This window comes from Oncorhynchus clarkii, chromosome 20 (genome assembly GCF_045791955.1).
Source record: "Oncorhynchus clarkii lewisi isolate Uvic-CL-2024 chromosome 20, UVic_Ocla_1.0, whole genome shotgun sequence".
Lineage (NCBI taxonomy): Eukaryota > Metazoa > Chordata > Actinopteri > Salmoniformes > Salmonidae > Oncorhynchus > Oncorhynchus clarkii.
Genome location: NC_092166.1, coordinates 42,091,867 through 42,119,754, shown reverse-complemented (window position 1 = coordinate 42,119,754; position 27,888 = coordinate 42,091,867). Strand labels below are relative to the sequence as shown.

Genomic DNA, 27,888 nt, shown 5'->3' with positions numbered 1-27,888 from the left:
GAAACAGTGAGGGTTAAAGGTAGCGTCTCACGCTGAATCCTGGGGAGAGGACTACCATCCAGGGCGAACAAGGCCGTGGACTCCCTTAACTGTCTGAGAGGAATGTCATGTTCCCGAGCCCAGGTCTCGTCCATAAAACAGCCCTCCGCCCCAGAGTCTATTAAGGCACTGCAGGAAGCTGACGAACCGGTCCAGCGTAGATGGACCGACAAGGTAGTGCAGGATCTTGAAGGAGAGACAGGAGTAGTAGCGCTCACCAGTAGCCCTCCGCTTACTGATGAGCTCTGGCTTTTACTGGACATGAAGTGACAAAATGACCAGCAGAACCGCAATAGAGACAGAGGCGGTTGGTGATTCTCCGTTCCCTCTCCTTAGTCGAGATGCGGATACCTCCCAGCTGCATAGGCTCAGCACCCGAGCCGGCAGAGGAAGATGGTAGTGATGCGGAGAGGGGGGCAACGGAGAACGCGAGCTCCTTTCCACGAGCTCGGTGACGAAGATCAACCCGTCGCTCAATGCGAATAGCGAGTTCAATCAAGGAATCCACGCTGGAAGGAACCTCCCGGGAGAGAATCTCATCCTTTACCTCTGCGCGGAGACCCTCCAGAAAACGAGCGAGCAAAGCCGGCTCGTTCCAGCCACTGGAGGCAGCAAGAGTGCGAAACTCAATAGAGTAGTCTGTTATGGATCGATTACCCTGACATAGGGAAGACAGGGCCCTGGAAGCCTCCTCCCCAAAAACAGATCGATCAAAAACCCGTATCATCTCCTCCTTAAAGTCCTGATACTGGTTAGTACACTCAGCCCTTGCCTCCCAGATTGCCGTGCCCCACTCACGAGCCCGTCCAGTAAGGAGAGATATGACGTAGGCGACACGAGCAGTGCTCCTGGAGTAAGTGTTGGGCTGGAGAGAAAACACAATATCACACTGGGTGAGGAACGAGCGGCATTCAGTGGGCTCCCCAGAGTAACACGGCGGGTTATTGATTCTGGGCTCCGGAGATTCGAAAGCCCTGGAAGTGGCCGGTGGATCGAGGCGGAGATGGTGAACCTGTTCTGTGAGGTTGGAGACTTGGGTGGCCAGGGTCTCAACGGCATGTCGAGCAGCAGACAATTCCTGCTTGTGTCTGCCTAGCATCGCTCCCTGGATCTCGACGGCTGAGTGGAGAGGATCCGAAGTCGCTGGGTCCATTCTTGGTCGGATTCTTCTGTTACGGTGCGTGAATGAGGACCCAAAAGCGAATTAACGTAAACAGAGCTTCTTTAATAACAAAACAAAACGTAGGCTCAGATGGACCGGCAGGTTCCGACAGGACAGGACAAGGTTGCAGCAAACATGACGATAGTCTGGTTCAGGCATGAACAACACAAACAAGAATCCGACAAAGACAGGAGCAGAAACAGAGAGAGATATAGAGGACTAATCAGAGGGAAAAAGGGAACAGGTGGGAAAAGGGGTGACGAGGTAGTTAGGAGGAGACAAGGCACAGCTGGGGGAAAGAGGGGGAGAAAAGGTAACCTAACAACGACCAGCAGAGGGAGACAGGGTGAAGGGAAAAGACAGAAACAAGACACAACATGACAGTACATGACAGCTACCTACATGTATAAATTACCTCAACTAACCTGTACCCCTGCACACTGACTCGTTACTGGTACCCCGTATATAGCCTCGTTATTGTTATTTTATTGTGTTACTTTTTAGATTTTTTAAATTTATTTGGTAAATATTGTTCTTGTAAAAAAAAACATTGTAAAAACTGTACTTGAACTGCACTGTTGGTTAAGGTCTTGTAAGTAAGCATTTCACGGTAAGGTCAGCACCTGTTGTATTCGGCGCATGTGGCAAAGTTCGATTTGATTTGATCACACGCCCACAGAAACTCACTGGTCTTCGTTGCGGAACACGCCCCAGATAACACTGACTCCGATGCAGAAGGATGACAGCAGCAGCATGCGGACCTGAGGCCTCTTGTGGCAGTAGGGAAGGTTGTTCTCTGGGATCCTATATACACACACAACAAACCAGGAATAAATTAGAAGTTGGAAAAAGTAAAAACCAACAATAGTTAGAGAAGAGTAAACTATTTGCATTGATTCAGTTTGTGTTTTTGATTGGTTGATTGAATAGGCCTACTCTTCTTGTGATTTGTGTTAGCTTGATTGGGTACCCCTTAATCTGTGATTATGAACATATCTTTGTTAGGTTTATTTGATAAGTCTCTCACCTGCACTTGCCAAAGGGGAGTCTCCTCACAAAGGGCCAGAGACAGTTGTAGAGGCCAACAGATGAGGCCAGACAGAATATCCCAATAATGATATACACTAAACCGACAGAGAGCGCGAGGATTAGCATACACACTATATACACACACACACAGAGAAATGAACAGGAGGCTGTGGCTAAAGCAACAAACAAAAAAAGGTATGTAGAACTCAGATCGATTGTCTGTGGGGTGAAGTTAACCTCCCCTTTCATGTAAAAAAAAGGCATGACCATCATGCTTTTAGGGAAAGAGGATTAAATCTTGTACATGTATTAAACTGAGTTTGACCAATGCCAGTCATTTTCTCTGTGACAGAAAACTTTAACCCCTGCAGGAAGGGCAGTGTATTTCAACTAGCTTATTATAATGTAATTACCTATTTTTTAACTGACATCTGCAAAAACAGGTAGAGAGAAAGAGAGACATGGAGAAAGGCTGAGGGAGGCGGACAGACAGACAAAGAGAGAGAGAGACAGAACGCTACAGGTAGAGATAACGACAGCTACAGGTGTATATCTCGGTGTGTACCCAGGTGGTCGTAAAAGAAGTAGAGCAGCACGAGCATCGAGCAGCACATGACCACAAACACAGAGATCATGATGGGCGTCACATCCACCGTCTCCTCATCCTGCTTCTCCGCGCTGTCGTCACGCTTGTGCTTCATGTAGCGCCTGCAAAGGGACACAACAGGGACACGTGAGGGAGGGAGGATGCCCCTGGGATGCCGAATTTCAGTCAAGCCCTCTCTCTCCGCCACCCCAGCAATGGCCACTCAGCCTTGCAGTGTAGCTGGCTCTTTCTCTCTGGTCAACATCACTACTGAGTCACTCTAAATGACAACATCAGTCACATAGCCATGCCCTCCACTCCACATAGAATGTCTCTTCAGACAACACAAGGATTCACTCAGCCTTGCCCTATGACACTGCCTCCACACACAGTAGAATGAGTCTTCAGACTGCAATTCAATGGAATAACATCGGACAAGATTAAACTGTCTTGGGTGGGTTTTCCCCAGAGATGATAACTAGGGATGTGCATCTGACTCTATACATGGGCTCTAATACGATACAGGAACGATCCATTTTAATTTGAAACAATTCGGTTTGATTAGAGAACGAATCGATGCGATTCGGTAAGATACACTAATGCATAAACACATAAATTTTCCATTCTAAATTAAAATGGCACCGAAGCAGAAGGCAGACGTTTTACATGCCCCCAACCGATTGTGTTTTTTGTTAGTTTATCTGCGTTGTTTGTAACTTCTTTACTATTTTTGTACATAATGGCTGCCACTACTGTCTCTTATGACTGAAAATAACTTCTAGACATTAGGACTGCGATTACCCCCCACGGACTAGCAGAATAATTTTTCTTCTTTCACGACTCTGATGAGCCCGAGGCGGAGGATATACGGCTCCCTCAGGAACAGGCCCCTACCCCAGTGATCTGCGTGAAGTGGTGGAGAAAGAGAGGCCGGAGGCTGCCTTCTGAGGAGTAGGCAGCGATCGAATAAACCCCCACTCCCCTCAAATCTGCTCGCAAACATGCAATCTTTGGACAATAAAATGGACGAGTTATTGGGAAGATTAAACTACCAAAGGGACATTGAAAACTAACATCCTATGCATCACGGAGTCGTGGCTGAATGACGACAATATCAACATACAGCTGGCTGGTTATACGATGTACCGGCAGGATATAACAGCGGCGTCTGTTAACCTCTATGCGCACCGAACCCGTTAGCGGGGTTAAATTCGAAAACATACGGTGATCGCTACATAAATAGTCATATTAAACATTCATGCAAATACAAGTGTCTCACATGTTTCGAAAGCCTAGAGTCTTGCTAATCCAACTGCGTTGTCAGATTTAAAAAAGGATTTACTGCGAAAGAATACGATGCGATTATCTGAGGACAGAGCCCCATAAAACAAAACTATTTCAACCAGCACAAACGTTACAAAATCACAAATTGCGATAAAATAAATTGTTTACCTTTGACAATCTTCCTCTGTTTGCAATCACAATGCTCATTGTTACACAATTAATTATCTTTTGTTTGATAAAATAAATGTTTACAGCCTAACACGAAACATTTTGTGAACCGCTTGTGTCGTGAATTCCGTCTCATTCAATTTTCGATGACACATTTGATGTAAATACACACACTAAACGTGACTTTTCCAGTCATGTTTGGTTTCATTGCAATCAACTGGTTGTTTGTAACACAACCAAATATGATGGGTCATTTCGCGGGACGTATTGACTGAAAGAAAGCGATTTGAAGACAACAAGTAATGACATCATTGTGCGCCAATGATATGACCGCTGTTTCGTTGATTGACTGTATTTTAACCCAATGACCACTGATCGTCTTGAAATCTAGCTTGGTCGATAGCCATGTGCTGAGGTAAACGGCAATATGTAATGGTTATGTGTTGGAAGACCAACCCATGTAGTAAACTCCGGCGTAAAGAGGGTCATTCACCATTGATGATTCATTTATTTATTTATTTATTTCACCTTTATTTAACCAGGTAGGCAAGTTGAGAACAAGTTCTCATTTACAATTGCGACCTGGCCAAGATAAAGCAAAGCAGTTCGACACATACAACGACACAGAGTTACACATGGAGTAAAACAAACATACAGTCAATAATACAGTATAAACAAGTCTATATACGATGTGAGCAAATGAGGTGAGATAAGGGAGGTAAAGGCAAAAAGGCCATGGTGGCAAAGTAGATACAATATAGCAAGTAAAACACTGGAATGGTAGATTTGCAATGGGAGAATGTGCAAAGTAGAAATTAAAATAATGGGGGTGCAAAGGAGCAAAATAAATAAATAAATTAAATACAGTAGGGAAAGAGGTAGTTGTTTGGGCTAAATTATAGGTGGGTTATGTACAGGTGCAGTAATCTGTGAGCTGCTTTGACAGTTGGTGCTTAAAGCTAGTGAGGGAGATAAGTGTTTCCAGTTTCAGAGATTTTTGTAGTTTGTTCCAGTCATTGGCAGCAGAGAAATGGAAGGAGAGGCGGCCAAAGAAAGAATTGGTTTTGGGGGTGACTAGAGAGATATACCTGCTGGAGCGTGTGCTACAGGTGGGAGATGCAATGGTGACCAGCGAGCTGAGATAAGGGGGGACTTTACCTAGCAGGGTCTTGTAGATGACATGGAGCCAGTGGGTTTGGCGACGAGTATGAAGCGAGGGCCAGCCAACGAGAGCGTACAGGTCGCAATGGTGGGTAGTATATGGGGCTTTGGTGACAAAACGGATTGCACTGTGATAGACTGCATCCAATTTGTTGAGTAGGGTATTGGAGGCTATTTTGTAAATGACATCGCCAAAGTCGAGGATTGGTAGGATGGTCAGTTTTACAAGGGTATGTTTGGCAGCATGAGTGAAGGATGCTTTGTTGCGAAATAGGAAGCCAATTCTAGATTTAACTATTCATACTGGAAGGAGCCGCGCATGTTGCGCACAGCACTTTTTTTGTAAAGCGCATCTTCAGCTGTTTATATATCAATCAGTATGGCGACTAAGTCAGGGAAAGCTAAATCTAAGTCTAGATATACAGATGTACACACAATTTTGGAAGAAAATCCTTGTTGGAGGATGATTCATTTAGCTAGCATAGCTTTGATTCCCAAAAGGAGGAATATTTTTTGAACGGAGAGGACATCGTTTTGGACTGGTAAGTTCTTCTCATGCTAATGCCGTTGTTTGAAATTAATAATATAAAATATTATTTGTGATTTTTTTTTTTTTTGTAGCAATATATAAAAATGTAATGAAATGTGTACACGTTGGCTATACGGGTAAAGTACACGTTGGCTATACATTGTGGGTGGGGGTATGTTTGTATGTATGTATGACCCATAGCCTATGTTTGTATGTATGTGTATGACCCATAGCCTATGTTTGTGTGTGTATATACACACATATTGTGGATTAGAGGGAGCATGGCCGAGATGCGTGTCTGCCGCTCCACCCCACCCCACCCCCACATGAAATAGCCTATTTGAGGCTGTTGAGGGGAGGGCAGGCCCACAACAATGGCCAAAGTGAAATGGAGACAGTAGATACAGCTGGTCTGTTGTAATATAATAAAGACAGTAGATCTAGCTGGTCTGTCATAATATAAATGAGACAGTAGATCTAGCAGGTCTATAATAATATATTCAACCTAATGTTCCCTGTACTCTCTCATATATATATATGGGGACATTTTTTGCACTCCATGCCCCAGTAGCGCTGAGACAACAGGTGTCCGGCTGGATGAACCAGCTTCAGTGGGGGATGGACACCTTGTACCGGAAGTCAGTGTCACTGTGAAAGAAAATGTTCAGTTAGAATAGTGTCACATATGAGCCCTGTATCAACAGGTATAATAAATATATATATATTTATTATACCTACCTCATCAAGGAGCTTGCTGGCTACAGCACCACTGCACCACGTTCTGGCCCCTCTACCTCTGTCCCTTCTGCTCCTGCCACAAGTGGTGTTCATCTGCCCAAATGTATTTATGCAGGCATGGATGTGCCTCAGGGCCAAAAGGGCACAGCATGGAGGAGTCGCTGTCGTCTTTGCAAAATGAAGTCCCCCATCACCTGCACCACATGCTTGGTGCCCTCTGCTTTACAGCAGAAAGAGACTGCTATGGCACCTGGCATCAGCAGCACAATATTGTGTAGAGGACTGAGGGTCTTCCAAATATTGAAAGTGTTGTTTTTTTAAATGTATATATATTTTTTCATGTTTTTCTCAATTTTTTGGGGGGGGTGTGTTAGAATACCATTTTGGTATTTTGTATATAGTTATTCCATTCTAAATGTATAACTTCGCCACTTGGGTACATTTGGGCTACTTGTGTGGGACACCTGGGTGACTTCATGATAAATGTCATGTAGCACACTCATTTTTATGAGTTTATGAGTTATCATTCTGAAACTTTGCACAAGTACTGTTGCCCTCTTATGTTTTTCACGGAAATTGTCCCCATCATCCTATCTGAATGTTTGTTTTATCTTGTTCATTATAAAGATGATACAACAATAAAAATAAAAAACGTATGATTTTTTTCATTGTATTATCTAAACCAGATATATTTTGTTATAATCTCCTACATTCAATTCACATTTACACAAACTTCAGAGTGTTTTCTTTCAAATGAAACCAAGAATATGCATATCCTTGGTTCTGGGCCTGAGCTACAGGCAGTTAGGTTTGGGTATGTCTTCAGGCGGAAATTGAAAAAAGTAGGGGGTAGCTGTAAGAGGTTCAAGGGCGGCGGTCTATGTATTTTTGTAAACAACAGCTGGTGCACGATATCTAAGGAAGTCTCGAGACATTGCTCGCCTGAGGTAGAGTTTCTCATGACCTACCGAGAGTTACCTACCGAGAGAGTTCTAATCTATATTCTTTGAAGCTGTTTACATACCACCACAGTCAGAGGCTGGCACCAAGATAGCTTTGAATGAGCTGTATTCCGCCATAAGCAAACAAGAAAACACTCACCCAGAGGCGGCGCTCCTAGTATTCGGGGACCAAACTGAAATCAGTTTAACCTCATTTCTATCAACATGTTAAATGTGCAACCAGAGGGAAAATAACTCCAGACCACCTTTACTCCACACACAGAGACTCATACAAAGCTCCCCCTCACCCTCCATTTGGCAAATCTGACCATAATTCTATCCTCCTGATTTCTGCTTACAAGCAAAAATGAAAGCAGGAAGCACTAGTGACTAGATCAATAAAGAAATGGTCAGATGAAGCAGATGGTAAGCTAAAGGACTGTTTTGCTAGCACAGACTGGAATATGTTCAGGGAGTACACCACATCAGTCATTGGCTTCATCAATAAGTACACAATTGACGTCGTCCCCACAGTGACCGTACGTACATACTAGAGGTCAACCGATTAATCAGAATGGCCGATTAATTAGGGCCGATTTCAAGTATTCATAACAATCGGAAATCTGTATTTTTGGGTGCCAATTTCCGATTATTTATTTTTTATACCTTTTATTTAACTATGCAAGTCAGTTAACCATTGCACTCCACGAGTAGCCTGCCTGTTACGCGAATGCAGTAGAACACATTCTTATTTTCAATGACTGCCTAGGAACTGTGGGTTAACTGCCTTGTTCAGGGGCAGCATGACAGATTTTCACCTTGTCAGTTCAGGGGATCCAATCTTGCAACCGCACAGTTAACCATTGCACTCCACGAGTAGCCTGCCTGTTACGCGAATGCAGTAGAAGCCAAGGTAAATTGCTAGCTAGCATTAAACTTATCTTATAAAAAACAAGCAATCATAATCACTAGTTATAACTACTGATCCAGTTTAGCAGGCAATATTAACCAGATGAAATGGTGTCATTTCTCCTGCGTTCATTGCACGCAGAGTCAGGGTATTTGCAACAGTTTGGGCCGCCTGGCTCATTGCAAACTAATTTGCCAGATTTTACGTAATTATGACATACATTGAAGGTTGTGCAATGTAACAAGAATATTTAGACTTGGGGATGCCACCCGTTAGATAAAATACCAAACGGTTCCGTATTTCACTGAAATAATAAATGTTTTGTTTTCGAAATGATAGTTTCCGGATTTGATCATATTAATGACCAAAGGCTCGTATTTCTGTGTGTTATGTTATAATTAAGTCTGATTTGGTAAAGCAGTCTGAGCAGCAGGCCCGTAATCATTCATTCAAACAGCACTTTCGTGCGTTTTGCCAGCAGCTCTTCGCAAGCACAGCGCTGTTTATGACTTCAAGCCTATCAGCCTAATGGCTGGTGTAACCAATGTGAAATGGCTAGCTAGTTAGCTGGGTGTGTGCTAATACTGTTTCAAACGTCACTCGCTTTTAGATTTGGAGTAGTTATTCCCCTTGCGCTTTTGTGGAGCGATGGGTAACGATGCTTCGAGTGTGGCTGTTGTCGATGTGTTCCTGGTTCGAGCCCAGGTAGGGGCGAGGGGGGGGGGCAGGAGCTATACTGTTACACTGGCAATACTATAGTGCCTATAAGAACATCCAATAGTCAAAGGTATATGAAAAACAAATGGTATAGAGAGAAATAGTCCTATAAATACTATATTAACTACAACCTAAAACCTCTTAGCTTGGAATATTGAAGTCTCATGTTAAAAGGAACCACCAACTTTCATATGTTCTCATGTTCTGAGCAAGGAACTTAAATGTTAGCTTTTTTACATGGCACATATTTTACATGGCACACATTACTTTCTTCTCCAACACTTTGTTTTTGCATTATTTAAACCATGTTTCATTATTTATTTGAGGCTAAATTGATTTTATTGATGTTTTATAAGTTAAAATAGGTGTTAATTCAGTATTGTTGCAATTGTCATTATTACAAATTTAAAAAATATATTTTAAAAATTTGGCCGATTAATTTTTTTGGTCCTCCAATAATCGGTATCGGCGTTGAAAAATCATAATCGGTCGACCTCTAGTACATACCCCAACCAGAAACCATACATTACAGGCAGCTTCCGAGTCTAGAGCTGCCGCTTTTCAAGGAGCGGGACTCTAACCCGGAAGCTTATAAGAAATCCCGCTATGCCCTCCTACAAACCATCAAACAGACAAAGCGTCCATACAGGACTAAGATGGAGTCGTACTACACCGGCTCCGACGCTTGTCGGATGTGGCAGGGCCTGCAAACCATTACGGACTACAAAGGGAAGCACAGCCAAGAGCTGCCCAGTGACATGAGCCTACCGGACGAGATAAACTACTTATACACTCACGTCGAGGAAAATATCACTGAAACATGCATGAGCGCACCAGCTGTACCGGAAGACTGTATGATTACGCTCTCCGCAGCCGATATGAGTAAGACCTTTAGACAGGTCAACAATCACAAGGCCACAGGGCCAGATGGGTTACCAGGACGTGGACTGTGAGCATGCGCTGACCAACTAGAAAGTGTCTTCACTGACATTTTCAACCTCTCCCTGTCCGAGTCTGTAATACCAACATGTTTTAAGCTGACCACTATAGTGCCTGTGCCCAAGAACACTAAGGTAACCTGCTAAAATGACTACTGACCCGTAGCACTCACGTCTGTAGCCATGACGTGCTTTGAAAGGCTGGTCATAGCTCACATCAACACCATCATCCCAGAAACACTAGACCCACTCCAATTTGCATACCGCCCCAACAAATCCACAGATGCTGCAGTCTCTATTGCACTCCACACTGCCCTTTCCCACCTGGACAGAAGGAACACTTATGTGAGAATCATATAAGCGTTCAACACCAGTGCCCTCAAAGCTCATCAATAAGCTAAGGACCCTGGGACTAAACACTTCCCTCTTCAACTGGATCATGGACTTCCTGACGGGCCACCCCCAGGTGGTAAGGGTAGGTAACAACACATCCGCCACGCTGATCCTCAACACAGTGGCCCCTCAGGGGTGTGTGCTCAGCCCCCTCCTGTACTCCCTGTTCACTCATGACTGCACGGCCAGGCAAGACTCCAACACCATCATTCAATTTGCCGATGACACAACTGTGGTAGGCCTGATCACCGACAAACGAGACAGCCTATAGGGACGAGGTCAGAGACCTGGCCATGTGGTGCCAGGACAACAACCTCTCCCTCAACGTGATCAAGACAAAGGAGATGATTGTGGACTACAGGGAAAAGAGGACCGAGCAAGCCTCCATTCTCATTGACGGGGCTGCAGTGGAGCAGGTTGAGAGCTTCAAGTTCCTTGGCGTCCACATCACCAACAAATTAACATGGTCCAAGCACACCAAGACAGTCGTGAAGCGGGCACGACAAAACCTATTCCCCCTCGGGAGACTGAAAAGATTTGGCATGGCTCCTCAGATCCTCAAAAGGTTCTACAGCTGCGCCATCGAGGGAATCCTGACTGGTTGCATCACTGCCTGGTATGGCAGCTGCTCGGCCTTCGACCACAAGGTACTAGAGAGGGTAGTGTGAACGGCCCAGTACATCACTGGGGCAAAGCTTCCTGCCATCCAGGACCTCTATACCAGGCGGTGTCAGAGGAAGGCCCTGAAAATTGTCAAAGACTCCAGCAACCCTAGTCACCCTATTGTTCTCTCTGCTACCACAAGGCCGTACCGGAGCGCCAAGTCTAGGTCCAAGAGGCTTCTAAACAGCTTCTACCCCCGAGCAATAAGACTCCTGAACATCTAGTCAAATGGCTACCCAGACTATTCACATTGACCCCCTCTCCACACCACTGCCACTCTGTTGTAATATATGCATAGTCATTTTAATTAACTCTACCTACATGTACATACTACCTCAACTAACCGGTGATCCCGCACATTGACTTTGTACCAGCACCCCCATATATAGCCTCCACATTGACTCTGTACCGGCACCCCCTGTATATAGCCTCCACAGTGACTCTGTACCGGCACCCCCTGTATATAGCCTCCATAGTGACTCTGTACCGGCACCCCCTGTATATAGCCTCCACATTGACTCTGTACCGGCACCCCCTGTATATAGCCTCCACATTGACTCTGTACCGGCACGCCCTGTATATAGCCATCACATTGACTCTGTACCGGCACCCCCTGTATATAGCCTCCACATTGACTCTGTACCGGCACCCCCTGTATATAGCCTCCACATTGACTCTGTATCGGCACCCCCTGTATATAGCCTCCACAGTGACTCTGCACCGGCACCCCCTGTATATAGCCTCCACATTGACTCTGTACCGGCACCCCTGTATATAGCCTCCACATTGACTCTGTACCGGCACCCCCTGTATATAGCCTCCACATTGACTCTGTACCGGTACCCCCTGTATATAGCCTCCACATTGACTCTGTACCGATACCCCCTGTATATAGCCTCCACATTGAGTCTGTACCGATACCCCCTGTATATAGCCTCCACATTGACTCTGTACCGGTACCCCCCTGTATATAGCCTCCACATTGACTCTGTACCGGTACCCCCCTGTATATAGCCTCCACATTGACTCTGTACCGGTACCCCCCTGTATATAGCCTCCACATTGACTCTGTACCGGCACCCCCCTGTATATATTGTTATTTTTTACTGCTCCTCTTTAATCTCTTATTCTTATCCGTATTATTTGGAACTGCACTGTCGGTTAGGGGTTCGTAAGTAAGCAATTCACTGTACACCTGTTGTATTCGACAAGTGACAAATAAAATGTGATTTGATTTAAATTCAAATCTGCTGCTGATGTAGCTCATGAGCTGGGCCTCTCTGAGCTGGAGCCGTCTTAGCTGACTTGTGTGTGTGAGAGTGTAAATTATGTATGTCTATGGTGTGTACTATGTAGGCACCTGAGCTGAGCCAAAGAGAGACTTGGCATCTACCGACCCACTACCACTATCAGACTGTATGTTTTTTGTCCCCCCACTTTGGTTCTGAAATCACCATCACTTGTCATTTTTTCAGATTAAGTGTTTGAGCTAGTAATGTAACAAGTTTTTAACGTTTACAAATTATCCAATGAATATGTAGTACAACTTTGGATTCCATCCCATCTCAAAATAATCAAATGGTTTTGACTTTTCGCTTCGGCCATGAAGTGTGCCTCACAAACATGATTGCCGTCCTCATTATGAAATTATTAACTTAACCCTTTTTATCTACAAATGACCAAATGCACTGATTGTTTAATGCATAACTACCAAAACCATTGCTGATGGTGAACCTGAACAATCAAAATAAAATATATTGTAAACCCTGTTCAGCAGGTATAGCCAGATGAGTCGTCTTCAGAAGCTTACTTTTATACCAGTAAAACACAACTTTTACACCATGCATAGATCACAATAACCTAGCAAATCACATATGTTGTTACTCAACTAATAAAGCCTAATATCACGCAAGCCATTTTAGCATTTGAATGCTGAAAGTGCAGCACAGATGTGCAAGATCAGGAACAGGCCGACTACCTCGGTCTGCGAGCGAAGCAGTTTGACAAGGCTACTGATATTGCCTGGGGTTATCCGGCATGCAACATGACTTGTAGATGAATGACTGTCAACCCAGTTACATGCAGTTCGACACTGAAAGAGAGGACGCATCAGTTGTCCCAAAAGATGAGCGGGGCCTCCCGAGTGGCGCAGTGGTCTAAGGCCAGAGATTCTGGGTTCCAGTCTAGGCTCTGTCGCAGCCGGCCGCGACCGATAGACTCATGGGGCGGCGCACAATTGGCCCAGCGTCGTCCGGGTTAGGGGAGGGTTTGGCCGGCATGGATGTCCTTAACCCATCGCGCACTAGCGACTCCTGCGGCGGACCGGGCGCAGTGCACGCTGACAAGGTCGCCAGGTGTACAGTTTCCTGCGACACATTGATGCAACAGCCTTCCGGGTTAAGTGGGTAGTGTCAAGAAGCAGCGCGGCTTGGTTGTGTTGTGTTTCTGAGGATACACGGCTCTCGACTTTCGCCTCTCCCGAGTCCATACGGGAGTTGCAGCGATGAGACAAGACTAACTACCAATTGGATACCATGAAATTGGGGAGAAAAAGGGGCAAAAAAAAAACATTTGCTAAACATTTTAGCAAATCGGCAATTTGTAGCCTTTTAATGTATTTTCTGACAGGTGCGTGGTGCAGGTGCACTTGTAACTTAAACATTTGAATCAGGGACTGATTCGGTGTATCGGTGAATCATTACATCTCAAATGATAACCCTTGATAATTAGACCTTGGTCTAAATGAAGCCCCCACCACACTTCCCTTGTCTCAGAGCACGCTGCTTTCCACAACTGTCTGTTTGAGTGGCGTAGGGCGGTCTAGCGGTCTCCGCTGCTGCCTCCAGATCACATATACTGCTGCAGCATTGATTCAAATCTGGCCCAATGCAATGTCAGCGCACCCTCTCCTCTATTTTCCTCTCTACCTCTTTCCTATTGTTAATTTGTTTAAATAAATATAATTCATTCATACACACACACACACACACACACACACATACACATACATACATATATATATATATCTGAGCTTTAACTATTATTCATCATTAGTTATAAAAGAGACATGAGGGGTGCCATAATGAAGCTTGGGAGAGGCTGAGTGCAGGGAAAATGGTCACATGTGGCACTACTGATAAGGGGAGGAACTGTTTTAGGCCCATTTCACTCAGCTCCCTGACAGGCAATAATGATGCAATGTGTAGTGATAAGGAGGACTCTACCAAAAGTGGGGAATGTATACTACCACGGGTGAAACCACGTATTTGTCTAATGCAGCTGTATGGAACCTCTGGGCAGAAAAACATGGTTTAAAGCTTTCATGGTGTCCGTTGAGTTTGTACTCTGAAAATTAGTAACTATTTATCTATCTATCATATATCACTATATACAGTTGAAGTCGGAAGTTTACATACACCTTAGCCAAATAGATTTAAACTCAGTTTCACAATTCCTGACATTTAATCCTAGTAAAAATTCCCTGTCTTAGGTCAGATAGCATCACCACTTTATTTTAAGAATGTGAAATGTCAGAATAATAGTAGAGAGAATGATTTATTTCAGCTTTTATTTCTTTCATCACATTCCCAATGGGTCAAAAGTTTACATGCACTCAATTAGTATTTGGTAGCATTGCCTTTAAATAGTTTAACGTGGGTCAAACATTTTGGGTAGCCTTCCACAAGCTTCCCACGATAATTTGGGTGAATTTGGGCCCATTCCTCCTGACAGAGCTGGTGTAACTGAGTTAGGTTTGTAGGCCTCCTTGCTCGCACACGCTTTTTCAGTTCTGCCCTCAAATTTTATACGGGATTGAGGTCAGGGCTTTGTGATGGCCAGTCCAATACCTTGATTGTGTTTTCCTTAAGCCATTTTGCCACAACTTTGGAAGTATGCTTGGGGTCATTGTCCATTTGGAAGACGCATTTGCGACAAAGCTATAATGTCTTGAGATGTTGCTTCAATATATCCACATCATTTTCTTCTTCAAGATGCCATCTATTTTGTGAAGTGCACCAGTCCCTCCTGCAGCAAAGCACACCCACAACATGATGCTAACACCCCCATGCTTTTTTGTTTTGTTTTTCGCTTGCAAGCATCCCCCTTTTTCCTCCAAACATAATGATGGTCATTATGGCCAAACAGTTCTATTTTTGTTTCATCAGATGAGAGGACATTTCTCCAAAATGTAAGATATTTGTCCCCATGTGCAGTTGTAAACCGTAGTCTGGCTTTTTTATGGCGGTTTTGGAGCAGTGGCTTCTTCCTTGCTGAGCAAGGAATTTCAATTTCAAGTTATGTCGATCTAGGACTTGTTTTACTGTGGATATAGATACTTTAGTACCTGTTTCCTCCAGCATCTTCACAAGGTCCTGCTGTTGTTCTGGGATTGATTTGCACTTTTTGCACCGAAGTATGTTCATCTCTAGGAGACAGAATGCGTCTCCTTTCTGAGCGGTATGGCGGCTGCGTGGTCCCATGGTGTTTATACTTGCGTACTATTGTTTGTACAGATGAACGTGGTGCCTTCAGGCGTTTGGAAATTGCTCCCAAGGATGAATCAGACTTGTGGAGGTCTACAAGAGGTCTTAGCTGATTTCTTTTGATTTTCCCATGATGTCAAGCAAAGAGGCACTGAGTTAAAAGGTAGGCCTTGAAATACATCCACAGGTACACCTCCAATTTACTCAAATGATGTCAATTAGCCTATCAGAAGCTTTTAAAGCAATTACATAATTTTCTGGAATTTTCCAAGCTGTTTAAAAGCACAGTCAACATAGTGTATGTAAACTTCTGACCCACTGGAATTGTGATACAGTGAATTATAAGTGATCTGTCTGTAAACAATTGTTGGAAAAATGACTTGTATCATGCACAAAACTATAGTTTGTTAACAAGACATTTGTGGAGTGATTGAAAAAACGAGTTTTAATGACTCCAACCTAAGTGTATGTAAACTTTGGACTTCAACTGTACACACACACACACACACACACACACACTACTAGTCAAAAAAATGTGGACACACCTACTCATTCAAGGGTTTTACTTCCTGTTTACATTGTAGAATAATAGTGAAGACATCAACATTTTGAAATAATACATATGCAATCATGTAGTAACGAAAAAGATTGTTAAACAAATCAAAATATAAAATATGTGTTAGATTCTTCAAAGTAGTCACACTTTGCCTTGATGACAGCATTGCACACTCTTGGCTTCCTCTCAACCTGCGTCATGAGGTAGTCACCTGGAATGCATTTCTATTAACAGGTGTGCCTTGTTAAAAGTTCATTTGTGGAATTTCTTCCCTTCTTATTGCGTTTGAGCCAATCAGTTGTGTTGTGACAAGGTAGAGGTGGTATACAGAAGATAACCCTATTTGGTAAAATACCAAGTCCATATTATGGCAAGAACAGCTCAAATAAGCAAAGAGAAACGACAGTCCATCATTACTTTAAGACATAAAGGTCCGTCAATCTGGAAAATGTCAATAACTTTGAACGTTTCTTCAAGTGCAGTCGCAAAAACCATCAAGCGCTATTTATTTTGAATTCAAGGCACACTTAACTACCATGGCTACCACAGCATTCCGCAGTGATACACCATCTATCTGGTTTGCGCTTAGTTAGACTATTATTTGTTTTCAACAGGACAATGACCCAACAGGGAGAGTGCTGCATCAGATGTGCTGCATCAGTGCTGAATCAGATGACCTGGCCTCCACAATCATCGGACCTCAACCCAATTGAGATGGTTTTGGATGAGTTGGATTGCAGAGTGAAGGAAAAGCAGCCAACATGTGCTCAACATATGTAGGAACTCCTTCAAGATTGTTGGAAAATTATTCCAGATGAAGCTGGTTGAGAGAATGCCAAGCTGTCATCAAGGCAAAGGGTGGCTACTTTGAAGAATCTAACATGTAAAATATATTTAGATTTTTTAAAACACTTTTTTGGGGTACTATATGATTCCATATGTGTTATGTCATAGTGTTGATGTCTTCACTATTATTCTACAATGTGAAAATAGTAAAATAAAATAAAAACCCTTGAATGAGTAGGTGTCCATACTGTACATATCTGCCACACTTCTTGATGGCCTTGCTGATCCTACTACCACCAGTCTCACTTGTTGTTGTCCTTACTGCTACTACTACTACCAGTCTTACTTCTTGATGTCCTTGCTGCCGGCCCAGTATCCTCCGATGGCCACCGTCCCCACAGCCATGAGGAAGATGATGACCATGTTGTAGTCCAGAACAGGCTCCCTCGGGGCGTACATGGCCACCTCTCGGCCCTGTCCAAACGTCTGCAGGGGACAGGAACATGGCATTTGGGTCAATTTATTGATATTTGTTAGTCAAGTTAATTGTCAAACATTAAGTTTGTTTGAACAGAGTCACATACAGGAGGATGCAACATGCCAACCGCGGCAGATAAAACATGTCATAAATAGAACTGACCTGGTACCTTAATGCTTTCTCTACATGTTAGAGGCATCTCTGATCTATAAGATATATGCTTTACTGAACATTGCACAATCCCACATTGTGCCTTGCTGAACAGTGTTGATGTAGCCTGGTCCCAGATCTGTTTGTGCCATCATTCTACTCCTTGACGGTCCTTGTCATGTCAAACAAGCATGATGGCTGGCACCTAGGCTCATATTGGTTGGTCTCCCCTCTCACCTTACTGATGTCCAGCATGTCAGTGTAGCTGAGCAGCGCCACAGGGATGTCAATCTTCTCATACTGAGTCTTGTTTCCTGCTGGTTGTCACGTTCTGACCTCTATTTCTGTTGTTTTGTATTTATTTAGTATGGTCAGGGCGTGAGTTGGGTGGGCAGTCTATGTTTGTTTTTCTATGTTTTGGGGCATTTCTATGTTTTCGGCCTAGTATGGTTCTCAATCAGAGGCAGGTGTCATTAGTTGTCTCTGATTGAGAATCATACTTAGGTAGCCTGGGTTTCACTGTGTGTTTGTGGGTGATTGTTCCTGTCACTGTGTTTGTTGTCACAGGATAGGACTGTTTTGCGTTTTCACATTTCTTGTTTTTGTTAGTTTGTTCATGTGTAGTGATTTATTAAAACATGAATAACCACCACGCTGCGCTTTGGTCCGCTTCTCTTCCTCCTACAGACGAACGCCCTTACAGAATCACCCACCGCAACAGGACCAAGCGGCGTGGTAACGGGCAACAGCGGCACAAGGAGGAATGGACTTGGGATGATGTGTTGGACGGCAAGGGTTGCTACACATGGGAGGAGATCCTGGCGGGAAAGGATCGCCTTCCATGGGAACAGGTGGAGGCAGCGAGGAGAGCAGAGGCAGCCGGAGAGAGGAGCCGGCGATATGAGGGAACACGGTTGGCAAGGAAGCCCGGGAGTCAGCCCCAAAAATTTCTTGGGGGGGGGCTAACAGGGAGTATGGCTACGCCAGGTAGGAGACCTGAGCCAACTTCCTGTGGTTACCGGGGGGCTAGAGAGACCGGGCAGGCACCGTGTTATGCTGTGGAGCGCACGGTGTCCCCAGTGCGGGTGCACAGCCCGGTGCGGTACATTCCAGCTCCGCGTATCGGCCGGGCTAGAGTGGGCATCGAGCCAAGTGCCATGAAGCCGGCTCTACGCATCTGGTCTCCAGTGCGTCTCCTTGGGCCGGCTTACATGGCACCAGCCTTGCGCACGGTGTCCCCGGTTCGCCTGCATAGCCCAGTGCGGGCTATTCCACCTCGCCGCACTGGCAGGGCAACCGGGACCATTCAACCGGGTAAGGTTGGGCAGGCTCGGTGCTCAAGAGCTCCAGTGCGCCTGCACGGCCCGGTCTATCCATCACCACCTCCACGCACCAGCCCTCCGGTGGCAGCTCCCCGTACCAGGCTGTCTCTCCGGCCCATCCTTGCAGGGGCTCTCTCCTCTCCAGCGCTGCCGGAGTCTCCCGCCTCTCCGGCGCTACCAGAGCCTTCCTCCTCTCCAGCGCTGCCGGAGTCTCCCGCCTGTCCGGCGCCGCTGCCGGAGTCTCCCGCCTGTCCGGCGCCGCTGCCGGAGCCTCCCGCCTGTCCGGCGCCGCTGCCGGAGCCTCCCGCCTGTCCGGCGCCGCTGCCGGAGCCTCCCGCCTGTCCGGCGCCGCTGCCGGAGCCTCCCGCCTGTCCGGCGCCGCTGCCGGAGCCTCCCGCCTGTCCGGCGCCGCTGCCGGAGTCTCCCGCCTCTCCGGCGCTACCAGGGCCTTCCTCTTCTCCAGCGTTGCCGGAGCTTCCCGTCTGCCCAGCGCCAGCTGAGCTTCCCGTCTGCCCAGCGCCAGCTGAGCTTCCCGTCTGCCCAGCACCAGCTGAGCCTCCCGTCTGCCCGGCGCCGCCAACGCCGCCCGTCTGCCCAGCGCCGCCAACGCCGCCCGTCTGCCCAGCGCCGCCAGTGCCGCCCGTCTGCCAGGAGCCGCCAGTGCCGCCCGTCTGCCAGGAGCCGCCAGTGCCGCCCGTCTGCCAGGGGCCGCCAGTGCCGCCCGTCAGCCAGGGGCCGCCAGTGCCGCCCGTCAGCCAGGGGCCGCCAGTGCCGCCAGTCAGCCAGGGGCCGCCAGTCAGCCAGGGGCCGCCAGTGCCGCCAGTCAGCCAGGGGCCGCCAGTCAGCCAGGGGCCGCCAGTGCCGCCAGTCAGCCAGGGGCCGCCAGTGCCGCCAGTCAGCCAGGGGCCGCCAGTGCCGCCAGTAAGCCAGGGGCCGCCAGAGCAGCTGTCGCCCCTCTGTCCAGAGCAGCTGTCGCCCCTCTGTCCAGAGCAGCTGTCGCCCCTCTGTCCAGAGCAGCTGTCCCTCTGTCCCGAGCAGCTGTCCCTCTGTCCCGAGCAGCTGCCATCGCCCCTCTGTCCCGAGCAGCTGCCATCGCCCCTCTGTCCCGAGCTGCTGCCATCGCCCCTCTGTCCCGAGCTGCTATCGCCCCTCTGTCCCGAGCTGCTATCGCCCCTCTGTCCCGAGCTGCTATCGCCCCTCTGTCCCGAGCAGCTGCTTCACCTCTGTCCCGAGCTGCCCCTCTGTCCCGAGCAGCCCCTCTGTCCAGTGGGGTCATTGAGAGGGGTGGTCATGGTGAGTAAGCCAGGGAGGCGGACAATAAGGCGGACTAAGACAATGGTGAAGTGGGGTCCGCGTCCCGCGCCAGAGCCGCCACCGCGGACAGACGCCCACCCAGACCCTCCCCTATAGGTCAAGGTTTTGCGGCCGGAGTCCGCACCTTTGGGGGGGGGTACTGTCACGTTCTGACCTCTATTTCTGTTGTTTTGTATTTATTTAGTATGGTCAGGGCGTGAGTTGGGTGGGCAGTCTATGTTTGTTTTTCTATGTTTTGGGGCATTTCTATGTTTTCGGCCTAGTATGGTTCTCAATCAGAGGCAGGTGTCATTAGTTGTCTCTGATTGAGAATCATACTTAGGTAGCCTGGGTTTCACTGTGTGTTTGTGGGTGATTGTTCCTGTCACTGTGTTTGTTGTCACAGGATAGGACTGTTTTGCGTTTTCACATTTCTTGTTTTTGTTAGTTTGTTCATGTGTAGTGATTTATTAAAACATGAATAACCACCACGCTGCGCTTTGGTCCGCTTCTCTTCCTCCTACAGACGAACGCCCTTACACTGGTGGGGTCTTATCAGGAAAAATAAATTAGCAAATACTGTACAGAAGCAAAAGCCTTTTGGAAAAATCTATATTCAATCTATTATTCATACACCAAGTAGGCTACTAGGACAGATACACACGATGACCTACAGTCACCTCCAAAATAATTGGCACCCTTGACAAAGCAAAAAAGACTGTATAAAATAAATAATACAAATACTGTGCTATATTGTGTGCTAAAATTATATTATTTTATACTAATGCAATTGCTCAGAGAAACAACCAGAAAATAGGTGTCAAAAGTATTAGTGACCCGAAGATACCAAGTTTTGTAATTTTCAACTTTGGCTCTTAGATTTTTCTTTGACTCCCAAACCATCTTCTTCACTGTGCATGGGGACACTTGCATCCAATACCAGGCAAGTTGACCACTGTTCCAGTGGTTTTAAACTTCTTAATTGTTGCCCTAAAAGTGGTAAGTGGTATATTTGTTCATTTCTCTAGCAATTCTTGTTGTACCTAATGCCTGATTTATGAAGACGAACAACCATTTGTCTTTTCTTTGCCTTTTCTCATGGTGATGGATGACATAGGTTGTACATGTGTGTTACCAAGTTTTCATACCCCCAGTGAAACTGGAAGACATACTGGAGGCCACAATACAGTACAAACTGAGATTACATTTTTTTTTAAAGTAGAATGTTATTGCAGATTTCATTTTGTTTGATTTAATTTCTAAGAATCTTTAGGGGTGCCAATAATTTTGACACATCTTTGAGAAAACATATATTACTTCTTAAACTAAATCTATTTCTCTAAGCAATTGTATAATTTTTCATACAATATAGCTCAGTATTTATATAATTTATTTATACAGTCTTTTTTGCTCATCTTTATCAAGGGTGCCAATAATTTGTGGTGACTGTATAACCTGAATACTAAGGTGTGTTCAAATGCTCTTATTCTGCTTCCAAGCCTATTAGAACTGCAGTAGTGAAGATCAAAGGAAACAGGAGAGAAAGCTAAAGAACATAGACAAGTATGGAACCACAGGCTAACATGATAGGACTTGCTGAATGATATGGTTTGACTCTTACTAGCCTGTCTTTTCTGAATGATATGAGTTGATTCATGCCAGCCTGTCTATGATATGAGTAGTCTCTTACCAGCTTGTCTTTGCTAAATGAGTTGACTCTTACCAGCCGGTCTTTGCTGAATGATATGACCAGTAATGTAGTTGTAAATGCTGATTGCCATTCGCGGTAAGTAAAGTTGCGCTCCCTATACTTTCAATGCCTTTTTTTCTGCCGAAGGTGGGTGAACACAAATGTGGTTTTACCCTCCAATACACCATTGGATATGACTCTTACCAGCCTGTCTTTGAAGAAAGATTCACCTCTTACCAGTCTGTCTTTGCTGATGATGAGCAGGCCTTTAGCTCCGTTGAGCTGGGCCAGGCGGACCTTCTCGTAGAAAGTGCAGTTTCCCCTCATTACCATGGGGATACGATTGGTGAAGCCCCCCTCCGGGACGTCCGACGAGGAACACAGGACTGACGGTGTCAGGTCATAGATCTGGAGACGGGACTGGAGACAAAGGATAGGTTAACAATGGGGGGTGCTCGCAATGTTTCAACTTGTCAGGGCAGCTGTATTTTGAGAGTATCCAGCATAGAGCACAAACACACACTACTGTTTGTCCGACATCTCTCAGGAATTTAGGTTACTCCACCACTTACTGCTTTGTTGAGGTGCTGAGGTAGACGAGCCCACTGGGAGTTGAAAAAGATGCAGTAATCTTTTCCTTTGCTCTGGCTTTTGTTTCTGAAATGGGCCATGCCATATTCCCCGACAACCTTGCATAAGAGAATGAAAATTATTAACAGACAGTGGTCAGAAGAATTTAAGATGTTTCAGAGACTGGCCTAGACCTTGATCATGACTCTCAGTTCCATTACATTACACATAAGAGTCATTGGACGAAGGTGTAATGTTCAGACCGAGCCCCGACACTCAATCGGAACCAGTGGAGGCTGCTGAGGAGAGGACAGCTCATAATTACGGCTGGAATGGAGTCAATGGAGTGGTATCAACCACATGGAAACAACGTTTTTGAGGTGTAGGATACCATTCCATTGACTCTATTCAAGACATTACTATGAGCCATCATCCCTTCAGTAGCCCCCACTGGTCTGAACATTAACACGCATCATTTGCGGTACGGTTTTGGAAGCATAAGGACCGTATCCTTTAGAGGTCGGCCGTTTAATCGGAATGGCTGATTAATTAGGGCCGATTTCAACTTTTCATAACAATCGGAAATCGGTGTTTTCGGACACCGATTTAGCCTTTTTTTTTTTTTTTTTGTCCTTTATTTAACTAGGCAAGTCAGTTAAGAACACATTCTTATTTTCAATGACGGCCTAGAACGGTGGGTTAACTGCCTTGTTCAGGGGCAGAACGACAGATTTTCACCTTGTCAGCTCTGGGGATCCATTATTGCAACCTTACAGTTAACTAGTCCAACGCAATAACGACCTGCCTCTCTCTCGTTGCACTCCACAAGGAGCCTGTTACGCGAATGCAGTAAGCCAAGGTAAGTTGCTAGCTAGTTAACGATCCCTGTCCAGGGATCAACATCAGGGGAAATTTCAGAGTGACAACTAAAAATACAACTTCGTAACATTAAACATTCTTGAAAAGGCAAGTGTCTTACACCCTTCAAAAGATTAGAATCTTGGTAATCAAACTACGTTTTCCAATTTAAAATAGCTATTACAGAGAACAAATACCATGCTTTTGTTTGAGAAGAGCAATCAACAACAGAAACATTTTCCGCCATGACAGTTTTTACACATTCACATCTGAAGGTAAAATGATGACTTACATTCTGATATTTTGCTCTTATTTCTCTTCCTGAGGGTCCCAGTGATCAAATGAAGTGCCGTTTTCTTTGATAAAATCCATTTTTATAGCCTAAATCGAAACATTTTGTAAACTGTTTGTGCCATGAATTCCATCTCTATCAATTTTTTACGGAGCATTTGACGTGATTACACACCGTAAACAATCGTTTATCTAGTCATGGTTGGTTTCAGTGCATTCCTCTGGATTTTTGCAACACAGCCAAACGTCATTGTTTTTTTTTTGCGGGGAGTATTGACCAAAGTGAACTGATTTGAAGACAACGAGCAATGACTACCTTACGCACCAATAATTTTAGCGAAGCTTCATTGATTGACTATATTTCTGCCCAATGACCACTGATCTTCTTGAAATCTAGCTGGGTAGATAGCCAATGAGCTGAGGTAAACGCCAGTATGTAATGGTTTTGGGTTGGACCACAATTCCTTGTTTGTAATCGCACGCGCAAGGAATGACGATCAGAGGAGTTGCTGTAAGGCTTTTTACGCGCAGCTGTATTTCGGAAAGTTGTATTTTCAACGATTTCATTGAAGATATCATGGCGAATAAATCAGGAAAAGTGAAGTCAAAGTCTAAAGTGAAAGTGAAAAAGTGGAAGTGAGACAGATGTTTTGTTTGAGGAATCTTAGAGTGTTATGATTCAAACGAACTGAGGAGCTGTTTCAGCAAGGACAGGGCGTACTTCTGGACAGGTAAGTGCTAATGCCGTTTTATGAAATATAAAAATATATATATTATATATAAAAAATAAAAATACATTTTTTTTTGCAATGAAATGTGTGTGTGTGTGTGTGTGTGTGTGTTTGTGTTTGTGTGTGTGTGTATATATATGTATATTTATTTTTTTCCATGTCAGATTATATTTTCCATCTTTTTATTTAAATGGAATGGAGTAGAACAGCAAACACACACATGGCCACTGCGCCTGCTACTCCTCTTCATTTCCATATGAAATAGCCATTGGGTGCTGGGGGCGAGTGCAGGCCCACAACAATGGCCGGAGTTGAATGGAACAGCACTTCACCTTAGTGACTGTTCCCTCTGCTCTATACAATACATATCTGTTTATTTTATGTGATGATAAAAGGCTCATACAATACAAATATTTTTTTAATGTTTTCTTTCACAGTGATAGCGACTCCGACTGGGAGCCCCCGGTGCCAAGCTTCCCGCTCTACCTCTGCTCCCAGTGGTGTTCATATGCCACAGTTCATTACTGCAGGCATGACTGTGCCTCAGGGCCAAAAGGGCACAGCATGGAGGCGTTGTTGTGTTCTGTGTCGCATGAAATGCACCACTTGTTCAGTTTGCCTCTGCTTTACATCAGAAAGAGACTGCTATGGAAAATGGCACAGGTTGCAAAATATTGTGACGAGGGCTTCCAAGGGGTGTACTGTTTTTTTTTAAATATTTATTTTCTAATATTTTTTTAAACATTTTTTTGTGTGTGTGTGTGTTAGAATTGCTTTTTGATATGTTGTATATAGTTATTTGCACTGCTGTATATAGTTATAGGTCATTTCACCATTTCGGCCACTTGGGTACATTTGGGCAACTTGTGTGGGACACCTGGGTGACTTCATGCTAAATGTCATGTAGCTCATCCATTCCTGAAGTTATCAGTCTGAAACTTTGCACATCTACAGTTGCCCTCTTGTGTTATCCATCAAAATTATCTCCAGCATCCTATCTGACTGTGTGCCTATTCTAGTACATGTGAAAGATGAAACTACAACAATAAAAAACAGAAAACGTATACTCTTTCTTTCTCTTTTCTTCCACCAGATCTACTGTGTTATATTCTCCTAGATTCAATTAACATTTCCACAAACTTCAGAATGTTTCCATTAAAATGATACCAAGAATATGCATATCCTTGCCTCTGGGGCTGAGCTACAGGCAGTTAGATTAGGGTATGTCTTCAGGCGGAAATTGAGAACAAAGGGATGCAGCCATAACAGGTTAAACTTATCTTATAAAAAACAATCAATCATTATCACTAGTTAACTACACATGGTTGATGATATTACTAGATATTATCTAGCGTGTCCTGCATTGCATATAATCTAACTGAGCATACAAGTATCTAAGTATCTGAGTGAGCGGTGGTAGGCAGAAGCAGGCGCGTTAACATTCATTCAAACAGCACTTTCGGGCGGTTTGCCAGCAGCTCTTCGTTGTGGGTCAAGCATTGAGCTGTTTATGACTTCAAGCCTATCAACTCCCGAGATGAGGCAGGTGTAACCGAAGTAAAATTGCTAGCTAGTTAGCACGCGCTAATAGCGTTTCAAACGTCACTCGCTCTGGGCCTTGGAGTGGTTGTTTCACTTGCTCTGCATGGGTAACGTTGCTTCGAGGGTGGCTGTTGTCGTTGTGTTCCTGGTTCGAGCCCAGGGAGGAACGAGGAGAGGGACGGAAGCTATACCGTTACACTGGCAATACTAAAGTGCCTATAAGAACATCCAATAGTCAAAGGTTAATGAAATACAAATTGTATAGAGGGAAATAGTCCTATAATTCCTATAATAACTACAACCTAAAACTTCTTACCTGGGAATATTGAAGACTCATGTTAAAAGGAACCACCAGCTTTCATATGTTCTCATGTTCTGAGCAAGGAACTTAAACGTTAGCTTTCTTACATAGCACATATTGCACTTTTACTTTCTTCTCCAACACTTTGTTTTTGCATTATTTAAACCACGTTTCATTATTTACTTGAGGCTAAATTGATTTTATTGATGTATTATATTAAGTTAAAATAAGGGTTCATTCAGTATTGTTGTAATTGTCATTATTACAAATAAATAACCATTTTAAAAAATTGGACGATTAATCGGTATCGGCTTTTTTGGTCCTCCAATAATCGGTATCGGCTTTGAAAAAACATTATCGGTCGACCTCTAGTATCCTTCATATAAGCAAGAAATCATTCAAAAAAAACTACAGATTAAATTGATACACACTTTTACAGGGTTAGTGTTCCCACACAGCCATATCTCCATGTTACAGCACGTTTACGGAAGACAGAGGGACAACCTGTGCTAATTAGCTCTCTAGCATGCTCCAAACACCTGTGTAACGGAAGAAGGCCGCCAGAAGCGTGTTGTCACCAAAAATATACTGTCGGCTGCAACTGTGATGAAGCCGGTTATTACACTGTACAGTAAGTGTATATTTTGCATTTGACAAATTATTTTTGATGTAATATTAAAGTAAAGGGCTTTATGTTTCTAGAACGGTCTCTAAATTGGGAATCGATACACGTTTAGATGAAGTATTTGGCTGTCAGAGCCAGTCTACCTCTGAAAATAACAAGGTCCTCTGACTTTAAAGTGACAATCAGCAGTAGAAACAATAACAAAGGCGTGTCCCCGCCCCTGTTTCGGTAAAAAGCTGATGATAGGGCTGGAGAAATGTAACCACCCTCAAATTCATAGACAGAGCTATGATGCAAGGACTGACAATAATGTTTCTACCATGTTTTGTGCTGCTACCATGTTGTGCTGCTGCCATGTTGTTGTTATGTGGTGTTGCTACCATGCTATGCTGTCATAGGTCTCCCTTTATGTAGTGTTGTGGTGTCTCTCTTGTCATGATGTGTGTTTTGTCCTATATTTTTAATCCCAGCCTGGTTGTGAATGAAGTTGTCAAGGAAGTGAATTTGTGTTTATATAGGACCTATGGAGCCTCTGGTTCACATTTCCAGAGCAAGCCTAAATTGTCTTTAAGACTGGCCACACTAACGTTAACTGTGGGTGCAGTACTGCATCTTTCCAACACCAGTTAACGTTAGCTAGCTAGCTTTACTCTTATGCACATGCTTAGCTAGATATTTCTCAAAGTGACAATACCAGCAGACACGATATGAGAGGTGTATAATTAATTAATCTTAAACCACCGCGATACTTCAACTATCAAAGTCATGTTACAGAAGGATTTACAGAGGACGTCTAGCAGATCCTGAGTCGCGCAGCGGTCTAACATGCTGGAACAGACCGCCCGCATGCGTCTTCGCGCGCATGTTGATTTCGTCCACCCACACTAGACGTGATCACGACACAGGTTGAAATATCAAAATAAACTCTGAACCAACTATATTAATTTGGGGAC

At 44.7% G+C, this 27,888-nt stretch overlaps 1 pseudogene; it reads right to left on the bottom strand.

Annotated features, from left to right (window-relative positions):
- Window positions 1-27,888, bottom strand: part of LOC139377089 (signal peptide peptidase-like 2B) — a 52,606-nt pseudogene that overhangs the window by 23,456 nt on the left and 1,262 nt on the right.